This window comes from Mixophyes fleayi, chromosome 9, assembly GCF_038048845.1.
Source record: "Mixophyes fleayi isolate aMixFle1 chromosome 9, aMixFle1.hap1, whole genome shotgun sequence".
Lineage (NCBI taxonomy): Eukaryota > Metazoa > Chordata > Amphibia > Anura > Limnodynastidae > Mixophyes > Mixophyes fleayi.
In genome coordinates this window covers 104,521,828-104,532,039 of record NC_134410.1, presented here as the reverse complement: position 1 = coordinate 104,532,039, position 10,212 = coordinate 104,521,828, and the positions used below count along the sequence as shown (strand labels likewise).

At 42.5% G+C, this 10,212-nt stretch overlaps 1 long non-coding RNA gene across 1 annotated transcript; it reads left to right on the top strand.

The window, feature by feature from the left end:
* The first annotated feature begins 3,975 nt into the window (after positions 1-3,975).
* Positions 3,976-9,211, top strand: LOC142100898 (uncharacterized). Its single transcript, XR_012678937.1, has 3 exons — positions 3,976-5,218; positions 5,762-5,845; positions 9,054-9,211. It is a non-coding gene; the product is annotated as an uncharacterized LOC142100898 (long non-coding RNA).
* Positions 9,212-10,212: the final 1,001 nt, after the last annotated feature.

The following is a 10,212-nucleotide window of genomic DNA, read 5'->3' as shown; positions in this document are numbered from 1 at the left end:
ACACCACTTTGATGCGAGTGACATGGCCTCCCCAGCTACTGTAGCAGAGTGCCCCCGGAATAGTGATAGTAAGGTGCTGCCAATCGGAACTGCAAAACAGTGAGGAATCCCTACAAGGACAATTGGTACAAGACTTCAAGGATAATTGATACACTCCCATGTGGAGCCCTTTTGCTGATGCTCCAGTGGATACATCGCGATCAAGTAAGATCTGTCCAACACTTCACACGCGCCTGTCCAGAGGAATAAGAAGACTTTAAAGAGATTTTGGAAAAGAAGGATTGTCCGCCGGATACTGGACCCGTTACATTTTGTCGTAGTCAGCAGAATTATGATGGCCAATCTGGAGCATTGCAGTGGGAAGAAAAGTAGAAGAAGGACAGATGTGCACTGCTGCAGAAGCCAGAAGAACTGTAATGTTTAAAGTGTCAGCAGCAAGGATACTTCACACACAACTGTCGAGAGGAAGAAGAAGAAGACTTTGAAGAGAGGTCTCCCGTTGCACTGGATTTTGGAGGAAAGGATCACTAGAGACTGCTGGATACTGGATTGCAGGTGATATTCTCATCTGCACCAGATTCCTAGCATGGATACCCGTATCTGCAGGAAGCAAATTTTAAAATGTACTGGCCGATGGCAGTGGAGGAATTGGTCCCTGGAGAAGGAAGTAGACCTTAGAAGACCCTACACTGGGGATTGCTGAATCATTGGGCATGTGATGGTTACAGTAAGGTGTTGCAGATTGGCATTTTCAATTGGTGGGACTGAGTGCAGCTAGAAAGTGAGGAATCCCTACAAGGACAAATGGCACAAGAATTCAAGGATAATTGATACATCCCCACGTAGAGCCCTTTTGTGGCTGACCCAGTTGCTGCATCCTGATAAGGTATGATCTGTGCATGTAGTGTTTTATTCCCCCAGACCCGTTACATTATGACGTAGTGGGCAAGTACACAATGACCAACCTAGGAAACATCCTGAAATACAAGAATGAGAACGTGTGCATGCAGAGAACATTGCAACGGCAAAAAAGGCTATGAGGACAGATGAGCCCAGCTGTAGAAGCCAGAAGAACTATGACCGAAGAACTGCATCTGCAGGTGGCAGAGACCGGGAAATAGGATACATCGCATATAGTGCAGGACTAGCCCATGCCCATGGAGGAGATGGTCTCTGAAGAAGAAGATAGACTGAGAGAACCCTTCACTAGGAATTGCTGTATGCTTGGGCATGTGAAGGTGATAGTAAGGCGTTGCAGATTGGCGTTATGGAGAGGTGGAGCTGAGCAGGTTGAAACAAGGAGGAATCCCTTCAAGGACAATAGGTTCAAGACTTCAAGGATAATTGATACACCCCAACATGGAGCCCTTTTGCGGATACTCCAGAGGCTGCATCGTGATCTATGCGCATTGTTTTCTCTTCTTCCAGACCTGTGAACTATTTTGGCAGAGTTCACACAACCATGATGGACAACCTGGGTATATCCTGCGGTACAAGGGACCCAGCAAGGTGCTTACAATGCAGGAGGTGACCGTGGGCTCATAAAGAGCATTGCAGCGGCAAGTATGGGGGGATAAGAACAGTTGTGCCTGGTTGTAGAAGCCAGAAAAGCTAAGGTGTTGTAAGTGTTAGCAACCAGGACACATCACATATGACTGGAGGAAGAAGAAGACTTTGAAGAGACGTCTCTCGTTATTGGAATATGGAGGGAAGGATCGCCAGTCCTGCTGAATACTGGATTGTAGCTGATCATCCAATCTGGACAAGATTCTTTGCAAGGTTACCCATGTCTGCAGGAACCAGAGATCAGAGATGGGAGGCAACAGATACAGTGGACAACTGGTTGGTGCCCTTGGAGGAGGGGGTCCCTAAAGAAGTAGGTAAATCTCCGAAAACCCCCCACTGGGGCATACTTTATCTGTGGGCATGTGAAAGTGACAATAAAGCATTGCTGAGCAACATTTACGGATAGGTGGAACTGAGTATGGCGAGACAGTGAGGAATCCCTACAAGGACAATTGGTACAAGACTTCAAGGATAATTGATACACCCCCAGGTGAAACCATTTTGTGGATGTCCCAGTGGCTGCACAATGATCACATAAGATCTATGCGTGTTGTTTTCTTTACCAGCAGGTTCGCTACATTTTGTCATGTTCGGAAAGTTCACCACGTCCAACCTGTGGATCATCCCGGAGTACAAGTGACCCAGCATGGTGATATCAATGGAGGAGCTGACTGCGTGTCTGCAGAGAGCATTGCTGAGACAAAAGAGAGGACAGACATGACTGGCTGCCAAAGCCAGAAGAAATGCTCTGTTATTTGTATCAGTAGCAAGTACAATTCACACATGAGGAAGAAGAAGAAGACTTTGAAGAGTGGACTCACACTGTGCTGGAATTTATCAGAAAGGATGAGAAGAGCCTGCTGGTTGCTGGATTGCAGCTGATCTACCCATCTGGACAAGATTACTGAAAAGGACACCCAAGTCTGCAGAAGGCAGAGACCAGGGGATGAGAGATACCGGATACAGTGGACGAATGGCTGATGCCTGTGGAGGAGGTGTATCCTGAAGAAGAAGGTACAACTGAGCAAATATCTGTCAGCCTATCGATGGCCAGGATGGCGATCAAATTGCGGCTCATCGTCCGCCATTTCAATTTGACGCCTTAGCGACCGTTGTCACTATCGAATTAGTTAAATTTGTCTAAAGAGATGTGAGATGGGAGAGAGTGATTTCCACAGAGTGTGTGTCTCCTTACTCAGTACTTCCAGTCGGCCGCGGCGCACATGCACAGTAAGGTTCTCATACCGTTACTAGGCAACGGGACGCATCTTTTTTCATTTTTGCCAGCCGTCAGGTGTTCCTGACCGCCTCTGCGTCCTCCTCCTATGAGGGGCTTGGCTACGGTACCTAAAGCACTTCCTCCCACACACCTGTGCCAGATTATTGGTTTCATCTCTTCAGTGTGCCTTTTACTTTTCCATGTTTCCATTATTTGTCCTTTGGTTCCTGACTCCTGGCTTCTTCCTGACCACTCTATTTGTCCTGGGATTTGGCTCCATTGACTATCTGGTTACCGATCCCTGTCGAGCTCCTGACCTTCCTTTTGGATCATCCTTGTGTACTGCACTATCGATTGGTCCTTGACCCGGTTCGTACAACCCTTCTTGATCTCTCCCACTACACTGTTAACTAGCTGGGAGAACCGTGACCTGTGCACCTCACACAGCCAAGCCCAAACCTCTTTGCAGGGGTCCCTGTGAATACCGGGGGTGCGTTAGACTAGGTGCCTCCCTGTCTAATAGCACCAATATTAGTCAGCGGCATCCTTAAAGTCATTATCGTATTTCTTTTATCTTTGAAAGCCATCCCTTCCCCCAAGAAGAGGTAGAGGGTTTTGGGAGGGTGGAACCTCTTCTTGGGGGCAGTGGGGACCTTCAAAGTGACTTTGTGCTGGAAAGGTTGATTAGCCAATCTATTTATTAGTATGTATTCTACAGTAGCGTGGTCTTTGTGTTATATTAGGGTTAGTAGAATGCTGTTTTTGTTTATTAATTGCTTTAAAACATTGTATGTTAACATCGAAAAGGACACCCAATCTGCAGGAGTCAGAGACCGGGGGATCAGAGATACCGGATACAGTGGACGAATGGCTGATGCCTGTGGACGAGGTGTATCCTGAAGAAGAAGGTACAACTGAGCAAATATCTGCTGAAGAAAAGTTACTTTGGAGAGCACAGCTGGTGTGGTGTTCTGGTATATGCCACAGAAGAGACTCTCTAAGTACTGACTCTTGGTGGTGAAGGCAACTGTCTGAATTGGGTTCTGTACGGAAGGATACTACCAAAGAGATTCTGGCAGGTAGATTTCCGGATATACCAGTAAGCGAACCTTGGACGCAGCTGTTGGGAAGGATAAATTAGGTGTGGGGACCACAACAGAAAAAGGAGGGGGAAATGTACACTAGGCCCGGTGAGCAGTTAGTTGGGCACAAGGCCTGTGGCTAATAGAGTACTTAGGCCTAATTAATTTTTTTTTGTCGTCCACAGTTATTCAGGCTTTGAAGCCTGTGCAGCATTTTACTAGGCTTAGATTCAGGTGGGGACACATAGTTTATTCTTAGAGCCCATGGCCACATTTTACAGGCACTAGTGGGGACAAGTTAGGTAGTAAGCCTGCTACCCTATCATCATTAGACACCAGAGATTGTGCCTCCGACTGTTAAGTCCCATTTGGAGATACATGCCCATCAACTTAGACCCCATTGTTACTACAATATTCCCGTCAAACTGGCCACTTCTAAGTAAAAGGGACATGCACCTTGTGGTCCAATTGTACTGTGTTGGACTGTTCTGTATGTATTTCCAGTTTATTGCTGTGTGCTGCTGTTTTCCCCATCCACTCCATGGTGTATTACAGCGAGTAGGGTCTGGTCAGGGATAGTGCACTACACCAAGTCTTCTACTGTGTTACACATAGACCCAATGCAGTTGAAAGAGCCTTATTGTAACTAGTTTATAGTGGGTATGATACACTAACAGCAGATTATGGGCAGAACGGAGGCTAAGTGGTTAGCACTTCGGCCTCACAGCGCTGGGGTCATGAGTTCAATTCCCGACCATGGCCTTATCTGTGTGGAGTTTGTATGTTCTCCCCGTGTTTGCGTGGGTTTCCTCCGGGTGCTCCGGTTTCCTCCCACACTCCAAAAACATACTAGTAGGTTAATTGGCTGCTATCAGAATTGACCCTAGTCTCTCTCTCTCTCTCTCTCTGTCTGTGTGTGTGTATGTTAGGGAATTTAGACTGTAAGCTCCAATGGGGCAGTGACTGATGTCAACGAGTTCTCTGTACAGCGCTGCGGAATCAGTGGCGCTATATAAATAAATGTTGATGATGATGATGATTAGGACCAGTCAGTCAAGTGGGGAGAGTTTGTTCTGTTAGCCTCCACAGCCACTGAGAAGATGAATACACAGCAGTCAAGGAAACAGGATGTTAAAGGTGAGTGGTCCTTGTCTTTACTATTTGTCCTTGTGTATTTTGTGCTCTTTTCCAGTTGGGCGATGCTGATCAGCATTTACTTATAGGAGGACCCTAGTACGGCGAGATAATGAGGAATCCCTACAAGGACAATTGGTACAAGATTTCAAGGATAATTTATACATCCCTATGTGAAGCCTCTTTGAGGAAGTCCCAGTTGCTGCATCTTAATCAGGTAAGATCTGTGTGTGTTGTTTTCACTTTCCCCAGAACCATTATACTAACAGTTTAGGATTGAAATAGAACTGAATAGGTATGGAATGGGTGCAGAGTTTGTACATAAATAAATACAATGTATATTTCCCTATATATGTATGTTTGTGTCTTCATATATTTATGTTTTGCATTGCATTCTGTATATATGTTTATATCCTAGTGTATTTATATTTTATTTTTATACCTTTTTATACATTTATCAGATACAAGTATTAACAGGAAAAATAGCCATAATGTTTGCAATCAAACAGGATTTGAAAGTTGACAAAATAGAGTAAATTAAATTATAACAAATTAAGAATTTGGAAAGTGGGTGTTGGGGGGAGAGTTTAAGGAGTTGTCCTCTTTCTGATATCTCAACTTGCAAGGTAAGCTAGCTACACACTACAGAAAATGTCTCCCAATGTGATATCTTTAACGATTTTACCAACGACCCAAAGTCCTGATCAGGATGCCAAATCATGCGTACACACATACACAATTTTACAATATTTATCTTCAGATCTGTGCTCTTCATCTGTGATAACCATCTGCTGAAAAGATTGTACTCTGTAAACTCTAAGAAGATCTGCCTACACTGCTGATGGTGAGTGCATACACACTGCAGAATTTGCTCGACATTGTTCCATGTGATTTTTAGTCCGGTTATAAAATAAAATTAAATGATACTATGTGCTTTGGTGCAATAAAACATGATTGTGGGAGCGTACACACTAATGCGATATCAGAGCTAACAGGCGTTTATCGTGGGATTTGGCACGATAATCAGGAGAACAACCTATAGTGTGTACCTAGCTTTAGCTGTATTTACGTAGTATAATCAGAGTACAATAGTAGGAAAGCTTACTGTGTTTTGATAATAACTGGCATTATCAGGGGAGGACTGGCACATTTTAGCCCTGGGGGCAAGACTTGACTTGGCAGCCTATTAGGGACATTTTAATGGTAAAAAAAAAGCAGATGGCCCAGTGACCCAGCCCAAGATAGCACATTATGGGACCGGGGGGCACATGTCCCCATGCACCCCAGCCCAGCCTGCCCCTTGGCATTATATGTGATATATAAGTTAAGGAAGGAGTCTTGGGGATAAGGTTTTAGATTATGGTCAAGAGGGTGTTTGTGAGCATTGACTTTGGTGGAACAACCACGGGACCCATACCTGGTTAAAGGTATTTTCTTTATCGTGTAGATGGCAAGTGGCATTTCTATGCTGGCTGTCAGGGATAAGCCCCCTCTAGCTACTACTTGCTTTAATATCTAATCATATATCCCATCAATCATACAATATAACACTTCTATTTTGTCAAGTAACCGCTCCTGATCCCCTTTATCTGACACAAACCGCCCTCTGCGCACTAGTGACTTGGAAGCCTACTGTAAGGGAACGCAAAAGATTCCAGCCCAAATCTCACACTCACCTCTTTCTCTAAGGGTACAGATTTACTGGTCCTTTTCACAACACAGACACCCGCTTTCACACCTCTCCACAAACTGCCACAGCTACCTATAAGGCCCATAGCAAACCTATGACTTAATTATCCAATTGCACACACTCGGTGCTCTGGTAGCTAAACAGTTAACCCTTCACACGCTGGTTTCTAAAGAGTTAACCCAGCCAAGCAATCTCTCTCTTCTAAACAGGAAATGAATTTGTTTAGAGCAATAAGTTCATGAACTATTACATTTTTAAATGTAATATACAAATTATACAATGCTTACAGGTTACTAAATACAACTAAGATGACATGACATACATAACAAGCAAAACAGTTAAAAATAAAGGGATTAAATTCAGAGTATAATTTACAGATAAGTGGTATATTCTGGCTAAGGGAAATTGGTGTAAAGATGGACACCTTATCAATAATTATTTTTTCCCAAAATATTGACAATGTCTTGTAACTGGTCTCAGCTTTTAAAAGACACCTTTACACCTTACCCCCACTCCAAGGGGCTTGTGGTCTGTGACACTTTTTACAATCACTATTTGCATATTGCCTGATTTACTACCCAATTCTACTATGTGACCTAACTTTTCTGTGGAGTGTTACACAGACCAAATTTTATTAATAGATCCCCTATAAATCTACCCATGTATTGATACCAAACAGGCCTAAGTACAGGGTATCAGTTGAGCTTATACTCATTTCCTCAACCTCTCTGTGTGGCAGAAATCTTAATTTGACATATGAACTGCCCTTCAACATGCTATTGAGGAATATATCACTACTTTTATTGATTTTAAGTGGCATATTTGAAAACTTAATTATTTTTCTCTATATAAAATATCAGCACATGATCTCCTTGAGCCAGACACAATGCTGAACAGTTCCTAAAAGTCTCTTCTGGTGTCAATACTCCATCCTAGGCCAGGATATAGCTCACCACAGGGGCGTTTGGAGCTGCCACAGGTGACACTGCTATCTTCTAACACCGGGATGTGCAGAGCCACCGCAGACTCTCTGGCTTCCCATTTTACATTTTATTTAGTAGCTCAATTTATCAATCGATTCATTTGATATACTATATTTACACTGCAGTTATGATTTATGCCTTATTCCCCACAATTATGTGATAGGTTAATCCGTATAACTGTAATTCCTCTATGATCACTACACTGGTGATAAACCAAATATAAGATTTAAGAGAAGATATTTGGGTTGAATGTGGTGCCTACATGATTTGGTGATAAGACATTTAGCCACTGTCAAGATGAAGAAGGTTAATTCTGAGAGGGTGATATATGAATTTAAGCAGGTTTTGTCTATTGCTCAATAAATCAGTTGATTGATACTGATAATGACATTGTGTTTAAGCTTATTTATTATTATGCACCTGCTATTATTATTATTGTAATAAGCCCATGTTATCAGTTTTACTTTGAGTTCTTTACTGTCTGATTCTCAATGAAGCAAAAAACCCACTTGTTGCAATAGTTGTAAAAATTAAAAAGTACAGTGTATATAAATGTAATAACGTATGTTAAATATACAACATGAGGCACCATTTTGTTGAAGCCAAATTTCATTAAAACATAGGCAGATCTTTTTAATTTTTAATGCAGACAGGAGAAGGAGTTTCCTAGAAGTCAGTTCCTATTTCTATACCAAAAAATTATTGTGATTCAAGTTTAGGGGGGGTTTCTGGACATCTAGAACCCTCCACCCCATCATACCTCCCAACATTTAGAATCCCAAAAGCAGGGACAAAATAAGCCCTGTCACTGTTCTGCCCAATCCCCACCCACAAATGGGAAAATTTGGATAAAACACCACCCATTTTTCTATTTAGCCCTTTCCCTTTTGTGGTTTACACTTCTGGATGTCTGTCCAAAATCGGGACCATTGGGAGGTATGCCCTAGTGGTGGAACTACCATTAGTGCAGAAGGAGTGGTGCACACGGCCCATAGAAATTATGGGTCCCGCTGTACTTGGAACTAGAGAGCTGTGGGCCCAGGTTCCTTCCTCCCTGATTCCCTGCACTGGGGCCCACAGCACACTAGTTCTGCCTCTGGTATGCCCTATGTATGCCCCTGAATATGGTGTAGAAATAGGGTGCAGAGCAATATCCTGTGTTACAGTGCATTTAAACATATGTTCACAATAAGGCGTTGGTTCTAGCTATAGAGGTGATGCATGTTAGTACGGGTTTGGAAAAGCAGGTTGTTATGTACCCACAGCAACAACAATCATAATAAGATGTTATACAATGTTGCCTACTTAGGAAGCTGTTTATTTTACATTGTAAAAACATGTGAGAGCCTTAATGTTTCTTTTTTTTTGTAATTTCACAGCACTTCAAACAGCATTAAGAAGAAAAGAAGAAGATTATGTTATGTTTATGTTTTTGATTTGAATTTTCTTAACCATCTATTTTCTGTTTCTAAAATATTTATTTAAAAAAAAATGATAATAATAAAAAGGAGCGTGACTGGACGGCTGTTAAGGGGTGGTGGAGGCCGAGATTTTAATAAAACATAATATTGTAATCCAAAGTCTATGTTTCAGTTATTTTAATCCAATTGACAGGATGTGTCTGTGTCACTAACTAATGTGCACTCACAAGGATTCTGCATTATGAAAGTCATACAGAATGGCAATCTATAAAAGGTTTGGTTTGCCATTGCCTGTTACATTATTTGGTGAGTTATTAGTCCTGGAGTTGAGAAGAAAATTATATATTCTGACTGCTGAAAATACTGCTTTCCCTTAAATCAAGTATTTTATATTAAGGCATTTTATAAGTTTTTAAGAACATACAAACGAATCAAGCATAAAGACAAAAAAAAAATAAATAACCATTGAGACGTACAATGTGGTATAAAGAGATTTAGCACTATATTTAAAGTGCAGTTGCAACAATGACTAATTAATGGAAGATTAAAATTGAAGTTCATCCGCTAGGGAGCCCGTTATCACCTTAAAAATGCTATCATCGTAGTAAATACCATTTCTGGAGGCTCCACCATCAGGGGCGGGCTTGCTCGGGGGGCAGGGCTGCATCGGTCAGTCTGTTTTTTTTCATATTCCCTGTGGCCGTATCCCAAAGCAAGCGATGCGGCCCGTCAGCGCACAGGCTGCCGCGTCATCAATGATGCGCCCGCATTGCCTGTCATGTGATGCGGCCGCCTGTGTTTATCTTAGTTTATATAGTATTTATCTTAACAGGAAGCAGAGAGCTTAGAGCACTTAAAATAAGTGTATTTGTCAAATTTACTGGGTTATATAAACTCAATCTTTAAAAGAGTGAATGGATTGACATAACAAATGGTAAGTGCTAGATTTGAGTTCAAGACCAGAGTGTCACTAAACACATATGTAAACCCCGTAGCTAGCAGGAGCTGGCTCAGCATTGAAGGGCCTTCAAAATGGTGCCACTGGAGCTGTGAAAACTACAACTCCCAGCAGCCCTTCCTGCTGGGGAAAGGGGCAAACAAAGGAACACTGTGTCCC